The sequence below is a fragment of the Gopherus evgoodei genome, chromosome 1 (genome assembly GCF_007399415.2).
Source record: "Gopherus evgoodei ecotype Sinaloan lineage chromosome 1, rGopEvg1_v1.p, whole genome shotgun sequence".
Classification (NCBI taxonomy): Eukaryota; Metazoa; Chordata; order Testudines; family Testudinidae; genus Gopherus; species Gopherus evgoodei.
The window spans coordinates 187096805-187110471 of NC_044322.1; the positions used below are offsets into that span (position 1 = coordinate 187096805).

Here is a 13667-nt window from a genome sequence, read left to right on the forward strand (position 1 = left end):
TTTTAATGAAAAGTCAAAAATCTGCTGTGTCAATAAAAGGAATATTTTCCGACCAGCCATAGGAATGAGAACTCTTGAGTTATATTCCTACTTGTCCTACATACTTTTCCTTTACATTTACATAGCACTTTACAAATATAAGGGCTTACAACACCCCTGCAAACTGAGTGTATGTCATTGTCCTTTTTCTACAGCTTGGAAAACCAAGGTTCAGTGTGGTTATGTGACTTGCCCAAAGTCATACAATAAATCAGGGTCCAAACCAGAATTAGAGTCTGGGTTTCCTGAGCACTAAACTCATGCCTAATTCAATAACCACTGCAGCTGAGTTGGGCATGGCCTCAATGGAGAACACACACATTGTTCCTCATTTTGTCCCTATGGATGTTAGGTTCCTTGTATAAGGATAGCTTAACTAGAGCCAGGACTCTCTACTTTCTCCTTGAGCATCCTGCAGAAGAGTTTACAGGGCACCAAAGGGAACACATTTTGCATCTCATTGCAGGATAGCAGATATACCTGTGCAGCATAGGGCCCTGTGCAATCCCTCCTGTGAAAGCAATGGTTTAAAAGCCACAATCTGGCTCTATAGAGTTAGAAAACAGGTTGATGCTCTCTAACTGTATAATGGTCCTAAGTAATGAACTGGAAAAATTTAAGGTATATGACCACATTATGCATACTTTTTTGTCTCTTGTTTGGAGAAGATTTAAGGAACTTCTCATGTTATATGTTACACAGACCATCTCTGTTGAATTATTCTCTACAAATGTGTTTTGTTTTTTACTCTGAGAAATTCTGTAGTACTCTCCACTGAGACAGCTACTTTGCTACAGAGTATTTCAGACAATAAACGAATGCAATCACTTATTTTTAGCAACGCTTCACTGTATAAACTATCCCCTGTTCTCCTTCTTTGTCAGTTTTAACTGCCTTGTTAGATTTGTGTGTTAGACCTAAATAGTTCTGTTTTACTTACTCCGTACTTACATGGAGATCTGTGTCATCATCTAGTTTTTGTAGTGAGGAGCTGATCTAGCAAAACTGCATTTGGCCTTTGTTTTTTGAGAGAGTTGTCTAAAAATAAACATGTTAAAATAATATTCCATTATCCATCAAGTTAATCCTAAAGGGGCTAATGCAAAACTTACGCTTGTTTTTAGTGAACCAAGCCCCCGTCCAGTTGCTGATGCTCTTGAAAATGTTAGCAGTTAATTGCAGTGCAAGCCATTATGATTAATAATATAAAGTATAAAGCAATTATGGTTTTAAAAAGTTGTCATTTCAAAGTTTTAGAAAAGAGGAGACAAAGATAGTGCATAAAAAGGAAATAATAAATAAGTCAAACCTAAAACCATCAATACATTTTTCAAACTGAAGTGCAAACTGCATGCCTAGGACTATGCCCATGTCTGTGTTCTGTCAATCACCTACCTCCTTTTATTAGTCTTAGAAGATAAACAACAAGACTGACAGCTTTGTGTCCTTTGGCATTTTTGTGTCACCATCACTGACTAAGAGGGTATTATGTCATCACTCAAGCCTGTCAGGTTTGGTTTAGTCTGATGTTTGTCTTAAAGATAGTTTTCCTCATTTTCCCACTCTAAATTGATACACCTACCCAGTAATCATATATTGTAGGTGTTACTGAAATCTGTTTGTCAGACTTTAAGATATCTTTGACTGGGACATTGGTAATTTCTCCTCTTTCCTACCCAGATACCTAAACTGAAATTGTAGAAGTAAGACTTTTTCGCTCTTTTTCTAAACCAGTAATTGGCATTTCTTGAACTTTTTTACTTGGCATGTTTTATGACCATCATTTACTCTTCCATTGCATTAATATTAAAGTTGAAGAAAATCATTGAAACACTTCAATACTGCTTTGTTAAATCTGATACAGACATAGATTTTGTGGGAGTTGTAGAGAGTTTGCACTGCTTTCTCACAGACCAAAGCCTATACCACTAAGCCCTTCTCCCTCACTAGATGAGCCATCAAACCTCATTCCAGGGGAGCACAAAGCCACATTTCCCTAGAGATTTGCTTCAAACAACAATAATCTAGTCTTGTAAGTTTTTTTTCACAAATGGGCTGGGAATGGGGATTGAAGAGACAAATCTTTGCTTTTGTTTAATGAAATTTCACAATGCAGTGATTTTGTTTAATTTTGTGAGGAGAAAACTATAGTTTCTTGCTGCTAGAGACACAATGCTTATGGGCACAGGCAGTGAAATTAGTGGGGTGTATGTCAAGGATTCATGCTTCTGGGTGTGCTCCAGTTTTAAGAAACACATTACAAGTCCATCAATGGCAAAAGTTGCTACTTCCCCTGATGAATTGACAGAAGTGTTGTAGAGCTTGTACAGGGTGTGAGGGAGTTGTCTAGGTGTTTTTAGTGGCTTTTTTGACAAGTCTGTTACCGCTGCCAGATTTATTCCTCTAGGGATCACCTTAAAAGATGACACTTGGCTTACAGACTCTGATTTGTTCCACAATAGAGGAGATCAGGGTACAGCCTTTGATTTCATTTGCACAGGGAACAATATCTATTTAATTTTAAAATGGATGATCAGAGACTGCATTCATAGAATAATTCAGGATGTCACTTTGGCTACAGTAATTCTCCCTTCAGAGTGAGTGCTGTAATCACCATCCCTTCCTACTTTGTCTGTCTCAGCAGTAATGTTTCATCTAGTCTTATATATAGATGCCTTTCCCGGATCTATCTAAATTAATTTGGTCCAGATTCTCAGCTGGTGTAAATCAATATAGTGCCATTGACTTTATTTTCCCCCTCATTTAATATAAGCAGCCTCCAAGGAGCTCTAAGATCTTATGTGTGGGGAAACACTCTAGTTGCTCCTTCCTGATTTTCTTTCCATTTTGTATTTTGCCTTTGTTGGTAGAGTCAGGAAGACACTTATTTAAACAGTTTGTTTTTTCTTCTTCTTCTTGAGATCACTATGGTTGGACACTTTGCTAGTTACTGGTGTAGAGCTCATGATCTGGGCTTTACTGTAACAATATCTCTAAGGACTTCTCAAGAATTAGGAGTTCACAGTACTTTCACACTACTGTTAATTAAACTGGTATTGATTAATTCCGTCCTGAGTATAAAGGAAAAGTATCCAGATTCTTGTGAACAATATGACCACAATATTCTGTGCCATGTTGTCATAAACAGATAGCTAAGGGTTAATGTCTCTTTCACCTGAAACACCTGACCAGAGAACCAATCAGGAAACTGGATTTTTTCAACTTTGGGTGGAGGGAATTGTGTGTCTGAGTCTTTTGTCTGTCTGCCTGCTGTCTCTGAGCTTTGGAGAAGTAGTTCTGTTTTCTAGTCTTCTGTTTCTAAGTGTAAGGACAAAGAGATCAGATAGTAAGTTCTATGGTTTCTTTTCTTTGGTATTTGCATGAATATAAGTGCTGGAGTGCTTTGATTTGTATTCTTTTTGAATAAGGCTGTTTATTCAATATTCTTTTAAGCAATTGACCCTGTGTTGTATCATCTTAATACAGAGAGAACATTTGTATTTTTTCTTTCTTTTTTATATAAAGCTTTCTTTTAAGACCTGTTGGAGTTTTTCTTTACTTCAGGGAAATTGAGTCTGTACTCACCAGGGAATTGGTGGGAGGAAGAAATCAGGGGAGGTCTGTGTGTGTTGAATTGGCTAGCCTGATTTTGCATTCCCTCTGGGGAATAGGAAAGTCCTTTTTGTTCCCAGGACTGGGGAACGGAGAGGGGGAATCACTCTGTGTAGTTTCACAGAGCTTGTGTCTGTGTATCTCTCCAGGAGCACCTGGAGGGGGGAAGGGAAACAGGATTATTCCCCTTTGTTGTGAGACTCAAGGGATTTGGGTCTTGGGGTCCCCAGGGAAGGTTTTTTCAGGGGGACCAGAGTGCCCCAAAACACTCTAATTTTTTGGGTGGTGGCAGCAAGTACCAGGTCCAAGCTGGTAACTAAGCTTGGAGGCTTTCATGCTAACCCCCATATTTTGGACGCTAAGGTCCAAATCTGGGAATAAGGTTATAACATGGTGGCAGTGGCGGGATATAGACAGAATCCAGAAGCCAGTAGGAATATTATATTTTTCTTTTCTCTGCTAAGGGCTTTTTAGCAGAGAGAAACAGTTTGGTTTTAAAAGGGAACCAGAGAGAATTTTTTTTTTCTGCTCTCTCTAGCAGTTTGTGGTTTGCATGTTAAGCGAGAAGACTGTTGAGGGTCTTTTGTCATGCAATAGCCCTCCCATTAGGAGGCAAGTACCAGCACTTATATGCATGCAAATAAAGTGGTTTTTCTGGTTTCCCTTCATTGAACATTAGCTAGAGAGAGAAAAGGAAAAAAGCACTGTTGCTAGGCAGACTTCAGGAGGCAACAGAGAGCCTGCAGTTCAGAAGATAAACACCGGAGGGCACCCCAACACAAGAAAACAGGAACCATGACTTCTAAGGCAAAGATTGACGCCGAAGAACAAATCAAAGAAGCTGAACACAGGCGACAGATGGAGATGAAAGAAAAGGAAGAAAGCATCAAACTGGCAGCCTTCCAAAGAGAACAGGCAGCCCAAGAGGCAGCACACAAAAGAAAACTAGAAGAAGAGGTGGCCCACCGCCGAGAAATGGAAAAGCACCAAAAAGAAATGGAAAAACAACAAAAAGAAATGGAAAAACAACAAAAAGAGAATGAAGAGAAGGAAAAACAGAGAAAACATGAACTGGAGATGGCAAAAGCTGGGCTGCATGTGCCAGCCAACCCTAACAACCCGGCGCCAAGTATTGCTCCACAGCACAGGAAATTTCCCACCTACAAGGCAGGTGATGACACCGAGGCCTTCTTGGAAAATTTTGAAAGAGCCTGTCTTGGGTACAGCATCCCCGAAGACCAGTACATGGTAGAATTAAGGCCACAGCTCAGTGGACCTTTAGCAGAGGTGGCAGCTGAAATGCCTAAGCTGCAAATGAATGACTATAAACTTTTTCAAACCAAGGCCAGATACAGGATGGGAATAACCCCAGATCATGCCCGTCGGCGCTTCAGAACCCAAAAGTGGAAACCAGAGGTGTCATTTCCCAAACACGCCTACTACATTGCAAAAAACTATGAGGCCTGGTTAACAGGAAACAACATTCAAACCTTGGAAGAACTGAACCTCCTCCTACAAATGGAGCAGTTCTTGGACGGTGTTCCTGAAGACATCACACGGTACATACAAGATAGAAATCCCAAAAATATCACTGAGGCGGGGGAGATTGGAGCCAAATGGATGGAACTGGCAGAAAGCAAGAAAGCTACTGTCAAGGGGAACGATTACCCCAGGGGGCACACAGACCATAAACCCTACAACCGAGGACAGCCAAAGACCCCACATACCACCCAAGTAAAGCCACACATACCCTACCCTTCAACCTCACCAGTCTCCAGTAACTCACCTCGGCCCAGTGACCCATCAGATGGAAGATGCTTTAAGTGTAATGAACTGGGACATATCAAGGCCAACTGTCCCAAGAACACCATGCGAGTGCAATTCATTACACCTCCATCACACCAAAGATCCCCAGGCCCAGATGCCTCTCAAATACCCTTGGAGCGAAGGGAAAATTTGAGAGTGGGCGGAAAGAAGGTTACTGCGTGGAGAGACACGGGGGCACAAGTGTCAGCTATCCACCAATCCTTCGTTGACCCCAAATTCATCAACCCAAAGGCCAAAGTTACAATTTACCCCTTCATGTCACAAGCTGTAGACTTGCCTACAGCTCAACTGCCTGTCCAGTACAAAGGCTGGTCAGGAATGTGGACTTTTGCAGTCTATGACAATTATCCTATCCCCATGCTACTGGGGGAAGACTTGGCCAACCAGGTGAGGCGGGCCAAGAGAGTGGGAATGGTTACCCGTAGCCAAACCAGGCAAGCTTCCCGACCCATTCCTGTTCCTGAGCCGTCCACAGAAGCCCCGTCTGTGTTACCAGAGACCCAGACAGAGGTAGTGGACCCGGATTCCATGCCTACCACTGAAACAGCCACAGCATCTCCAGTCCCAGGCCCGGAACTGGAACAGCAACCAGCACCAGCAAGTGCAACCACATCTTCAACCTCAACGCCAGAGGGCGCCAGCGAGCCAGAACTGGCAGAAGCAAAACACAGCCATACCCAAAAGGCTCAGCCAGAGCCTGAAATACCCTCAGGTGCACCAGCGGAGAGCGGTTCACCAGCAACGGAAACAACCCCATCACCTACATCGCTTCCAGAGGGACCAAGCCCAAGTCCACAGCCTGAGGAAGAACTGGTGACCCCAGCCTCAAGGGAACAGTTCCAGGCTGAGCAGGAAGCAGATAACAGCCTTCAGAAAGCTTGGGCGGCGGCACGGAGCACCCCACCGCCTCTCAGCTCTTCTAATCGATCCCGGTTTGTTATAGACCAAGGACTTTTATACAAGGAAATTCTTTCTGGTGGACACCGGGAAGAATGGCAGCCGCAAAAACAGTTGGTGGTTCCAACTAAGTACCGGGAGAAGCTCTTAAGCTTAGCCCATGATCATCCCAGTGGCCATGCTGGGGTGAACAGAACCAAGGACCGGTTGGGGAAGTCCTTCCACTGGGAGGGGATGGGCAAGGATGTTGCCAAGTATGTCCGGTCTTGTGAGGTATGCCAAAGAGTGGGTAAGCCTCAAGACCAGGTCAAGGCCCCTCTCCAGCCACTCCCCATAATTGAGGTCCCATTTCAGCAAGTAGCTGTGGATATTCTGGGCCCTTTCCCAAAAAAGACGCCCAGAGGAAAGCAGTATGTACTGACTTTAGTGGACTTTGCTACCCGATGGCCAGAAGCAGTAGCTCTAGGCAACATCAGGGCTACCACTGTGTGCCTGGCCCTAACAGACATCTTTGCCAGGGTAGGTTGGCCCTCTGACATCCTTACAGATTCAGGGTCTAATTTCCTGGCAGGGACCATGGAAAAACTGTGGGAAACTCATGGGGTGAATCACTTGGTTGCCACCCCGTACCACCATCAAACCAATGGCCTGGTGGAAAGGTTCAATGGAACTTTGGGGGCCATGATACAAAAATTCATCAACGAATTCTCCAATACTTGGGATCTAGTGTTGCAGCAGTTGCTGTTTGCCTACAGGGCTGTACCACATCCCAGTTTGGGGTTTTCACCATTTGAACTTGTGTATGGTCACGAGGTTAAGGGGCCATTACAGTTGGTGAAGCAGCAATGGGAGGGGTTTACGCCTTCTCCAGGAACTAACATTCTGGACTTTGTAAGCAACCTACAAAGCACCCTCCGACACTCTTTAGCCCTTGCTAGAGAGAACCTAAAGGATGCTCAGGAAGAGCAAAAGGCCTGGTATGACAGACATGCCAGAGATCGGTCCTTCAAGGTAGGAGACCAGGTTATGGTCTTGAAGGCGCAACAGGCCCATAAGATGGAAGCATCATGGGAAGGGCCATTCACGGTCCAAGAGCGCCTGGGAGCTGTAAACTACCTCATAGCATTTCCCAATTCCTCACTAAAGCCTAAAGTGTACCATGTTAATTCTCTCAAGCCTTTCTATTCCAGAGACTTACAGGTTTGTCAGTTTACAGTCCAGGGAGATGATGCTGAGTGGCCTGACGGTGTCTACTACGACGGAAAAAAAAGACGGTGGCGTGGAAGAGGTGAACCTCTCAACCACCCTGGAACGTCTGCAGCGGCAACAAATCAAGGAGCTGTGCACTAGCTTCGCCCCATTGTTCTCAGCCACCCCAGGACGGACTGAACGGGCATACCACTCCATTGATACAGGTAATGCTCACCCAATCAGAACCCCACCCTACCAAGTGTCTCCTCATGCCCAAGCTGCTATAAAACGGGAGATCCAGAACATGCTACAGATGGGTATAATCCGCCCATCTACCAGTGCATGGGCATCTCCAGTGGTTCTGGTACCCAAACCAGATGGGGAAATACGCTTTTGCGTGGACTACCGTAAGCTAAATGCGGTAACTCGTCCGGACAACTATCCAATGCCACGCACTGATGAGCTATTGGAAAAGTTGGGACGTGCCCAGTTCATCTCTACCATAGACTTAACCAAGGGGTACTGGCAAGTACCGCTAGATGAACCTGCCAAGGAAAGGTCAGCATTCGTCACCCATGCGGGGGTGTATGAATTCAATGTCCTTCCTTTCGGCCTTCAAAATGCACCCGCCACCTTCCAGAGGCTGGTAGACGGTCTACTAGCTGGACTGGGAGAATTTGCAGTTGCCTACCTCGATGATGTGGCCATTTTTTCAGACTCCTGGCCCGAACACCTACTACACCTGGAAAAGGTCTTTAAGCGCATCAAGGCAGGCAGGACTAACTGTTAAGGCCAAAAAGTGTCAAATAGGCCAAAACAGAGTGACTTACCTGGGGCACCAGGTGGGTCGAGGAACCATAAACCCCCTACAGGCCAAGGTGGATGCTATCCAAAAGTGGCCTGTCCCAAGGTCAAAGAAACAGGTCCAATCCTTCTTAGGCTTGGCCGGATACTACAGGCGATTTGTACCACACTACAGCCAAATCGCTGCCCCATTGACCGACCTGACCAAAAAGACCCAGCCAAATGCCGTTAAGTGGACTGATGAGTGTCAAAAAGCCTTTACCCAGCTTAAGGCAACGCTCATGTCTGACCCTGTGCTCAGGGCCCCGGACTTTGACAAGCCATTCCTAGTAACCACGGATGCATCTGAGCGTGGTATAGGAGCAGTGCTCATGCAGGAAGCAACAGATCACAACTTCCATCCTGTCGTGTTCCTCAGCAAGAAACTGTCTGAGAGGGAAAGTCACTGGTCAGTCAGTAAAAAGGAATGCTATGCCATTGTGTACGCCCTGGAAAAGCTACGCCCATATGTTTGGGGACGGCGGTTCCAACTACAAATTGACCATGCTGCACTAAAGTGGCTTCATACTGCCAAGGGGAACAACAAGAAACTTCTTCGTTGGAGTTTAGCTCTCCAAGATTTTGATTTTGAAATTCAACACATCACAGGAGCTTCTAACAAAGTTGCTGATGCACTCTCCCGTGAGAGTTTCCCAGAATCCAGTAGTTAAAAAGTGTTCTTAAAATGTAAAAGTCTGTTAGTTATATACTTAGTAGTATATGTAAAGGTGCATGTGTTGTATTAATCTGTTTATTTTCAAGTTCTAGAAGGAAATTGCCGCCAGTGAGCTTCCCCACTGTCTGCAATTTGGGGGGCGTGTCATAAACAGATAGCTAAGGGTTAATGTCTCTTTCACCTGAAACACCTGACCAGAGAACCAATCAGGAAACTGGATTTTTTCAACTTTGGGTGGAGGGAATTGTGTGTCTGAGTCTTTTGTCTGTCTGCCTGCTGTCTCTGAGCTTTGGAGAAGTAGTTCTGTTTTCTAGTCTTCTGTTTCTAAGTGTAAGGACAAAGAGATCAGATAGTAAGTTCTATGGTTTCTTTTCTTTGGTATTTGCATGAATATAAGTGCTGGAGTGCTTTGATTTGTATTCTTTTTGAATAAGGCTGTTTATTCAATATTCTTTTAAGCAATTGACCCTGTGTTGTATCATCTTAATACAGAGAGAACATTTGTATTTTTTCTTTCTTTTTTATATAAAGCTTTCTTTTAAGACCTGTTGGAGTTTTTCTTTACTTCAGGGAAATTGAGTCTGTACTCACCAGGGAATTGGTGGGAGGAAGAAATCAGGGGAGGTCTGTGTGTGTTGAATTGGCTAGCCTGATTTTGCATTCCCTCTGGGGAATAGGAAAGTCCTTTTTGTTCCCAGGACTGGGGAACGGAGAGGGGGAATCACTCTGTGTAGTTTCACAGAGCTTGTGTCTGTGTATCTCTCCAGGAGCACCTGGAGGGGGGAAGGGAAACAGGATTATTCCCCTTTGTTGTGAGACTCAAGGGATTTGGGTCTTGGGGTCCCCAGGGAAGGTTTTTTCAGGGGGACCAGAGTGCCCCAAAACACTCTAATTTTTTGGGTGGTGGCAGCAAGTACCAGGTCCAAGCTGGTAACTAAGCTTGGAGGCTTTCATGCTAACCCCCATATTTTGGACGCTAAGGTCCAAATCTGGGAATAAGGTTATAACACATGTATTCTTCAATCTATCTTTATACAGTGATCCTTCCTTGAATTCAGCTAAAGAAGATTAAGTCTATAGAGAAATGTTTATGCTTACTGAACACTGAAAATAGTAGGTCAGAATTCTGTCTACAGAGTTTTGTTTTCATTTTATTCATATTTTCTATTGAGAGTTAATTAGTGATATATGATCTTTTTTCCCCTCTGGAAATTGCTTCTTGGAAAGAAAGTAATCCTCTCTGATGCTCATCTGTGAAACACAGAGAATTCACAAGTGTAATCAGTGAGTCAACACTTCACAAATGCACCTTTAATAACTGGATTATGAAGCTTATTTTTGGCTTCTTAAGAATCTCCTCAAATGATTTCTTTGCCTCTAGCTCAGTCTAGATAACATCCTGGGGACAGGGCTGCCAGAGGTGGGGGCAATTTGCTACGGGCCCCCTAAATGACAGAGAGTTGGTCAGACCAAATTTGAGTGACTGGTGTTGCAATGAGCTCACAGGGTCTCAGTGCCACTCAAGTTTAGTGACTGCCATCAACAGTCTGTGGAGCGACTCACCCATCCCAGCTTGGCCCAGATACTACTGTCGTTACTACTGGCATCACACCAGGTCCAATGCAATCCACCAGGCCAAGAGCATGGAGGTAAGAACAAGGTCAAGGGTTATGTATATTGCTCCCACCAGCAGCAGGACCAGAGCTCAGGGAGAATAGGGATCAGAAGTATCCCCCTGGCTGCATACATAGCATAGCCCCTCCATCCCCAAAGTAGCAACCCCAAATGTCTCTCTGACTCCTCTTCTTAAATTCTTTTGTCTCCATGGTAATCTTTTTTGGAAGGTTGGGGGTGGATTGGCTCAGTTTCAGATTCTGACGTGGCCTCATAAAATCTTCTGTGTGGCCCTGCCTGGGGTGAAGGGGCAAGCATTTTGAAGATCTAGCTAATACTGACTGTGGCATATCCCTGGGGTACTACCTGGAACTGTGGGACTGCTATGCCCCCTTAACTCTCCTCCCTGTGTTGTCTCTTACAATGCTATGCTAGTGACAAGCAGCAAACCCCTCTCTATGTGCTGTGATCACTCGGCCAACAACATACAGGAAACAACCCAGCTAAGTTGCATGAATGCTGCCATTCATGAACTATACAAAGGGAGACACCAGCAAATTCTCCCATAGGCCTGAAGTCTTGCACCCTAGAAATAGACCATCTTACACTGCTCAAGTCCTTTTCTTGAACAATGCAAGCTCATTATTTAGTTTACCACTTTGTCAGAGGATAGTGGACATGCACTGGCCTTTGTAATTTGAGCAGATTCGCCAAGCACTTTAGACAAACTCACAGGTAAGGATAAAACATTAAAATAAGTTTATTAACTACAGAAAGATGTATTTTAAGTGATTATAAGTGGTGGGAATAAGGAACAGAGATGGTTACATGAGAAATAAAAAATAAATTCGTAGTCTAAATTCTAAATTTTATCAGACCATGCAAGATTTGAATCAGGCAGTTTTTCTAACCCCATGAGGCATTGCAATCAATTCAAAATTCTTAATGCACAGGCTAAATTCCCTGCTCAGCCTGGGACCAATCTCTACAGTTCAAAGTCTTCTCTTCCAAACGTTGTTGCCTTCAGAATAGGTGTGGGAGGAGAGAGGCCCTGGGCTGATGTCACAGACTCCAATTTATACCCTCCTCCATCCACGTGCATGGAAAGATACTATCTCAAGTATGAAGTTACATAATCTACATATCCTGCTGAGACAGTGGGTCTCTGTAGTCTACGTGCTTTGAGGGGCCCACTGGGAGAATGGATTCTCCTTAATGGGCTGTCAACACATTGCTGGCTAGTCCAAATGCAAATCTGTTTTAGGGGTGTTAGTTGCTCCTTTCTTGCCACCAAAAAGCCAGCTGGGGGTCTCTCCCAGATTCACAACATAGTTCAGTAACGCACACAGGAAAACTTCATAATGCCACATGCAATGGTAACACATAGAATTCAACAAGATAGTCATTTTTAACAGATCATGATTTCTCACAAGGCATATGTTGTACAAAACATATAAGCATATCAGAGGTGAATATGGGAGTTTCAGGGTGCTATTTTCGGGTACAGAGTGTCATACTGACATCACTCTTGATTGAGAGCATCTGCCCTAAACTATGTGACTCATCAATACTCCTACAGACCTAGACCTAGCGAGGGTGTCCAAAATTTTCTCTTTTCATGTTTAGTTAAACAGATTGCTGTGCTCTTATCTTTCTGATACCAGCCTACTGACATTGCTTTTTAGGAAGTAGACTTCTGCAGTATGCTCTACTTAAGGGTTGATCCTAAAAGTCACTTGGAAAGCTAAAGGTGGTACAGCATTCACAGGACCACCCACAGGAAAGGCTAGATGGGAACATATCAGAGTACACCAGTGCTCTGTATTCATCAAATGAGTGCTCTAATCAAATCTATGGTCTGTTTCAAGATCTTTGTTCTTACATATGTATTTAATGAGCTAGAGCCCAGTTTTCTTAGCAACTTTCTCTCCACCTCCGCTCCTTCCATTATACTAAGTGGGAACACTTCAATTGATGCAACCAAAGAAGGTTTAGTAAGTGATGGTCCTGGGACAGGGCATATTTGTCAAATGATCAACAGTTATGGAACTAATTTCCACAGGCGATCCGGCTGCGCCCTCGTCCCAACACCTTTAGAATAGGCTGCAAGATGGATTTATCTTTATAGGTTGATATGTCCCAGACAGTTGTGCCATGTACACCTGACTCCACTATCAGCTACTAGCATCTGACCATTGTAAAAGAGCAGTTTAAAAGGAGGAAGAGAGAATAGAGAAGTATCTTTTTATCTGTAAGGCACTATGGCAGTGAGAACAGTGGGTGATTGTATAATAATAATAATTTGCCACTTATATCATTACTGCATATTTGCAATTCTGTTCCAGAACAGCTAAAATGCACTCTGGCATTTACCTTCAGCATTGAGGGAAGAGCAGGTTTTTGTTTGTTTTTTGTCTTCCTTTCCTTCTAAAGGGTATTCAGAAAATAAAGTATAGCAATGTTCGTGCCATTCTCTTTATAGTCAATTAGGTAAGTCTATTTTGGGTCTTTCGTATTTTAGTTGACTCACTTCTACATCAAAATCCTCTGTTGCTCAGGGCAGGCAGAATTATTTGCTATAGAGAATAAGAAAGCTGTTACTATGGGGATTTCATAAAGCATACTTAGAAGTTTAAAAAAGGAGAGGAGGGAGCTAGAATGATAACACTGCTCTACAGCCAAAATGCTTCTGAAATAAATGTAGTCCAACTTTACTAATTCTGGGTCACTGAGAACAAAAATGATGCTTAAAATTGTTGATTGGCTCTAGTTTTCAAGATATGCTATTGGGTCAGTATATATGACCCTTGACTTGGGAATGGCGGAGGATAAGTGGGTTATAAAGGGAAGGGATCTCAATTTAAACCAGAAATGACTAAAATACATCTTTGACTGGATCTATGAATAAATCTATGACTCGGTTTGAACAGTACTTGCTTTTGAGGCAAAACAATGAATGATGCAATCT

The 13667-nt window shown here is 43.5% G+C and overlaps 1 protein-coding gene across 4 annotated transcripts in view; it reads left to right on the forward strand.

Annotated features, from left to right (window-relative positions):
- Positions 1-13667, forward strand: part of CADM2 (cell adhesion molecule 2) — a 1079986-nt gene that overhangs the window by 878172 nt on the left and 188147 nt on the right. The gene's annotated exons all lie outside the window — the stretch shown is intronic.